Consider the following 5876-nt stretch of genomic DNA (forward strand, 5'->3'; position numbering starts at 1 on the left):
ATATATCTCAGTAACTATGTGATGTTTTGTTTTGTTTTATTTATTTAAGTGTTTCGACCACTAGGGTCATTTACACTGAAATTACAAAGTTAGTACATTACTATTAACATATTTACAATGTTACAAGGTGAGAAAGATATATATAATTACAAAGTGAGAAAGTTTAAAAATTAACAGTTACTGTTACAACTATGTGATGTATAGATGTCTATTAGCACTCAAATTAAAGCTAATTTGATGAACTATAAAGTAGTTTCTGACATTTATCTTCGTAGGAGTAGTAGTGTTTAAGATATTTTCAAAACACTTATCCGAACAACGAGAAATCTATATCTCAGGAACTATGTGACGTATAGATGTCTATTAGCACTCAAATTAAAGCTAATTTGATGAACTATAAAGTAGTTTCTGACATTTATCTTCGTAGGAGTAGTAGTTTTTAAGATATTTTCAAAACATTTATCCTAACAACTAGATATTAATATTTTGTAAATTTATTTAGGAAAATATAAACACTAGCAGTCCTACGAAGATAAACGTCATAAACTACTTTATAGTACATAAAACTAGCCACAGTTTTTTATTCCCCCTACCTATAGTTGGCAGATTCATCAATTTTGATTAGTTATTGTTCATAGTTTTCGTTAATGTAATCCAAAATGGGGTGATATAGCTGCCTTTTTTTCATCCAAGCTCTTGTACAATAAAGACGGTTTTAAAATCCACTCCTTTATCCTTTTCTGTCTTCCCTTTCTTTCCCTCAACTTAATATTTATTATTATTAAACCCATAGGAACCCTACCCAGAGAGAGTAGCTTCCCCTCCCCCCACTCCTAGAAGTGCAAAAAACTTATTAATTTAATAAATAAAAAATTATTTCTAGCAAATAATTGTAATAACTAATAAAGCACTTCTATAACTATAATTGTGTATATATTATTATTATTGGCGCGACATACCGAGGAGGTCCAAGGCCTCGCTCGATATACTTTAGAAATATCCACCTTGCGTTTCATGACGTAGTTTTCATAGGGTGAGGTTTGTCACTCCCTCGCCTTTTTTTTGTAAGCGCTAAATATGAAATAATTTATTGTTAATTTAATTATTAATTGTTATAATTATAATATAATTAATTTTTCCATTGTTAAAATTATTAAAACTTTTAGGGGCCGCCCTTAGCTCAGTGGTTAAGACAGTCTTACCAATTTGATGTCTATAGACGGTGCCGGTTCGAATCCGGCCTAGGACGTTGACTTTTTTCATTGAGTGGCGGTCCCACAAAATGAAGAACTTTTAATTAATTAATAACAATTTATCTCATTTAGGAATGGGTTCAATGAAATATAGCAGTACATTGCCCATTTTTGATGTAGATATAACTTAGACATGGATACGGGTCAGAGGTCAAATAGTACCCACGCTCTGGACCGTCCATAGCTCAGGTGGTCTTAACTTGCGACTACGGGCGGCGCCGGTTCGAATCTGGGGCGTTGACTTTTTCATTTAGTGGCGATCCCAAAAAACAAAAAACTTGACACCCCACCATGGTTAGAATAGGTTGGTCTCCTCAAGATAAACCTCCCCCCACCCACCGTATGCAGAAATAACCAGGAAGGGGTATAAAAAAAAAAGTACTCACGTTCTAGAAGAAAGTTAAAAATTCTGGTTTCTAATATGTATATATTTTTTCCGATTTGTTATTTTACTGATATTGTTGTTTTCACAAACCTCCACCACCTACTACTTCTCCTAGATAATACCAATATGATGCCCACACAAGGAGTTGTGGAATCTTCAAATGCCTTGCAAATTCTTACTATCAAGTGTTTAGACAGTAATCATCTGTAATGAAAATGAGTTATATTATATTCAACAATCTAATTACTAGCCCCACAATGTTAACAGTGAGTACGATTCATAGCGTTACAAGAGCAACACCATTTATATAAGTACTCTTCGAGAATTTGTTCAGAAGAATGTTGATTTAATAACCAAAGTTTTCGTTTATATTAGTTAGAAACAATTATTTATTTAAATCAAACTTTATATTTTAATGTTTTTCTTAAAAGAAATTATTTTTTTATTAACTGTTCCTAGAAAACATTAATTGAAAAAGTTAATTAAATTTTATATTTAGTCCTTACTTTTTTTTAGAATTTAGAACAGTAATATTTTGGGATCCTTAATATTCAGATTGAAATGAGATAACAGGACAGAGAAAGAAGCATTAATTTCTCGACAAAGGCTGAATAAATTTTCATTAATCAAATTATTAGAAATACCATTTACTACAACTAATACATTCTCCTCACGGGTTTAAAATGACGGTTTAGCAGATAACTACATAACATTAATTTCCGAAATTCTTATTTCTTCAACTTCCTATCCGATAAACTTAAACACAAAGTTGCCTTCAAGAAGCGTGGCCTAATTCCCTGCCCTTAATTTTTTTTTTGTTTTGGACGTTTTTAAAACTGTAATAAAGTAAGTTGTGGATGTCCATTCTAAATAAGGATGTTATCGAAACAGTTGAAATTAGATATTTTAAACCATCCCAAGTAAAATAGTAAGTATCTGTTTTTTAATTTTTGGCTGTTAAATGGGTAATCGCTTTTAAAAATGAAAGTTTTCCAATTTTTAAATAAGTCGAAAATTTAGATAAAATGATGTATTAATAGTGTCACTGAAACATCTATGCTAGGAGCTCTATAGCATTTAACATACAACATGGACCTTAAATTAGGCAGCTCACAATCCTATACTTCTAACATTTAGCTTGTTAAAACTTTTTACATTTAACTCATCATGAATACCCTTAATATAATCATTATTTAAAAATAAATATTACAATATATACGTTTATATACCACATGATTCAAATAACTAAACTTATTTATAGCTAGAAGCTAATACTTTATGATAGAAAAAAAAACTTACGTACTTATTGTGAAAAACGTAAAAAGGAAAACTACAAAACAGAACCTTGAAAATGCACTTTATCTATTCCATTATGTTTTATGTTACTAGGTAGATAAGTTTTGAGCGTAATGTTTTACTAGCAAAAATTACCTTGGACATCCTGCCATGAGTTGAGCGTATTGTAAACACTTGACAAAGAAAGAATCCAAACTGCCTCTCTGCGGAACAAAGCAGTATCGATTTGCAATTTATCTTGAAAGCTAGGCGATACTAGCAGAATTCCAGATGGACTAATAATCGAAGTTGATACCATATCTTTCGATAAACTATCGAATCTGCACCGATTTATTGCTATAAATCTTTTAAGAGTAGAGTAATCATTTTAACATCAATATCAATTTAGGATAACTTTACAGATGGTTCAATCAAACGTAGGATTATATCAACCATGTAAGGCCCACCAGGCCGATCTGGTATAAAATAAAATACATATATAAATGTATGGTTAAGTAAGAGTTAAAATAAGTTTAGAATACATAGATTTTATTTTTAAAAAAATACTAATGATGTTGTGGTTTGCTTATATAACTAACATTGGTTTTATAATTAAATATAAAATGCATATATTTCAAACTTATTTTAGCACTTACATAACCAAATCTATGAACAAATCCACTATATATATTTTAATAAGCTGTTACCGGTAGATTCGATACGAGGAGAATATGATGAGGAGTGCGGTCAGTAATCATACACAAATAAACAAAACTTAGTTTATTTGTGCCGACGTTTCGACCTCATTTCCAGGCCTTCATCAGGGCTGAACACAAAAACTAAGGCTGATTTTATCTCTCTTCAATTTCCACACACTTCCATGATAGCAATTCTTTCCGTATTAAACAGATATTTTTAAACAATAACTTTCTTCCCAAAATCATTGACACACTAATTTACAATCATAAAAATCGTACCCCCTATTCACCGAATTCTCCATAATTACTTAACGCCCCCTTATACAGATCACTATCTTATATCCCTTTATTTCTGATAACATTCAAACATATCATTCATCATTATCATTTTTTTACCCGAGCTGCATTTTACTGGAACACCATTTCTTCTAATATACGTCATGTAACAACCCTTCCCTCGTTTAAAACCATTTTATTTAACTACCTTCTACTAATCCAACATTATTATAGTACAGATAATTTGTAACTGCCTTTTTGTTTGGTTTTTTATGTATTTAGTAAGTAAGTTTTTTGTAATTTTTTTTTCTCTGTATCTAAAATTATTTATATAAAATTTTAATATAAGTGCGGCCACACTGTTTTTGGCCAATATATGTTATTGTAAAATTTAAATTACCTTATAATTGTTCTAAAGAGAACTATATGTCCTAGTCACAGAATAATTAACTATTTTTATTTTTCATAAATACTTACGTTCCTCGTATTCAGACCAAAAAAGAATAAATTAACAGGAGTATTTAGATGACTACAAAACACTAAATTAAGGAAACTACAGCCGGTAAATATAATTAAAGTTATAGCATTGCGGCGTATAAGATGGGCGTGTAAGGTTGTAGGGCTTAGTAACGAGCGGATCCCTAAAATGTTATTAAAAACTCAACCTACGGGTAAACGTCCGGGGGGTTGGCCGAAACGTAGATGGGAGGATTGCGTTAAAACTGATTCAGTAGAATTGGGTTTGGAGGGGCATTATCGGAAGGAGGTATGTAGAGAGCGATTGGAGGTATTGGCTATTGACCTTCATTACTATTATTATAATTATCATTATTATTACTTACATTCCTCTATTCCCAACCTCCGACTTGCCTTCAGATCCCACAACAAACTTTCTTATCTCTTTAGGATCCTATTCCTCAACAATACCGTTCTCATGTTGTATACCGTATCCTTTGCATTTCCTCTTACATTGGCGAAACCAAAAACCTTCTCTTCCTATAACTATACTGCTTTCAAACTGTCTGAACATTCTTATTTATTAAACCACTCATTTAATTCCGACAATATTTTCATTCTAGCCACGGTCCGTAACCATGACAAACGGCTACTCTCCGAAAGTATTTAGGACAACAGATGTCTGCCTACACTCAAATTAAAGCTAGTTTCATGTACTATAAACTAGTTTATGACATTTATCTTCGTAGGAGTAGTAGTTTTTCAGATGTTTTCAAAACATTTATTCGAACAAGTAGATATTAACATTTTGTAAATTTATTTTATAGATAAACGCCATAACCTACTTAATAGTACATTAGACTTGCCGCCATTTTTTATGCCCTCTACCTATTTCAAACACCCACTCCTTTCCCTTCTACCTCTTTATCTCTTTCTGCCTTCCCTGCACCTAATATCTATTTATTAAACCCATGGGCGTACCCAGAGGGAGCCGCTCCCCCCCCCCACCCCTCCAATAAGAAGTGAAAAAAATTATTAACTTAATAAAAATTATTTATTAATTTTTTTAGCTAATAATTAATAAAGCACTGCTACAATTACAGTTATATATAAATTTAATAATTTTTTTGTTTAATCCCCCTTTTCCGTGCTAAAATATCACAACTTGATTGACAAAGGCTTCCTATCCCCTAGTTTTGATCCCTTTATTAGGGGGGAAATATGAAATAATTTATAGTTAATTTAATTATTAATTACGTTAATTTTTTCCATTGTTAAAATTATAAAAACTTCAATTAATTAATTACAATTTAACAATTGATCTCATTTAGGAAAGGCTTCTATGAAATATTGAAAGGCTATGAAAACATTCGCAGAAATCACAAAAAATAAAAATAACGATAAAAAGGATGTTGCAGTCCAGGCAAATATAATGTATCATTTTTCAGAAAATTCAAAAACAACAGAGACTAACAAATTCAGCATAGCTGTAGAAAATCACAACGCCATTGTTGAAACTCAACCTTGTTCTAG

General features: G+C 31.2%; 1 protein-coding gene across 2 annotated transcripts in view; it reads right to left on the reverse strand.

Moving 5' to 3' along the window:
• LOC106692827 (solute carrier family 2, facilitated glucose transporter member 5) overlaps positions 1 to 5876 on the reverse strand; it is a 127077-nt gene that overhangs the window by 92552 nt on the left and 28649 nt on the right. Inside the window, exon 1 of one of the 2 annotated variants that reach the window (XM_067046449.1) lies at positions 3070 to 3194. The exons of the other annotated variant lie outside the window; for it this stretch is intronic. The gene's annotated coding sequence lies outside the window, so the exon portion shown is untranslated. Of the gene's footprint in view, positions 1 to 3069; positions 3195 to 5876 lie in introns of those variants that run through there. 2 annotated transcript variants of the gene reach the window in all.

Source organism: Halyomorpha halys, unplaced genomic scaffold (assembly GCF_000696795.3).
Source record: "Halyomorpha halys isolate HHAL.00 unplaced genomic scaffold, Hhal_1.1 Scaffold73.1, whole genome shotgun sequence".
Classification (NCBI taxonomy): Eukaryota; Metazoa; Arthropoda; class Insecta; order Hemiptera; family Pentatomidae; genus Halyomorpha; species Halyomorpha halys.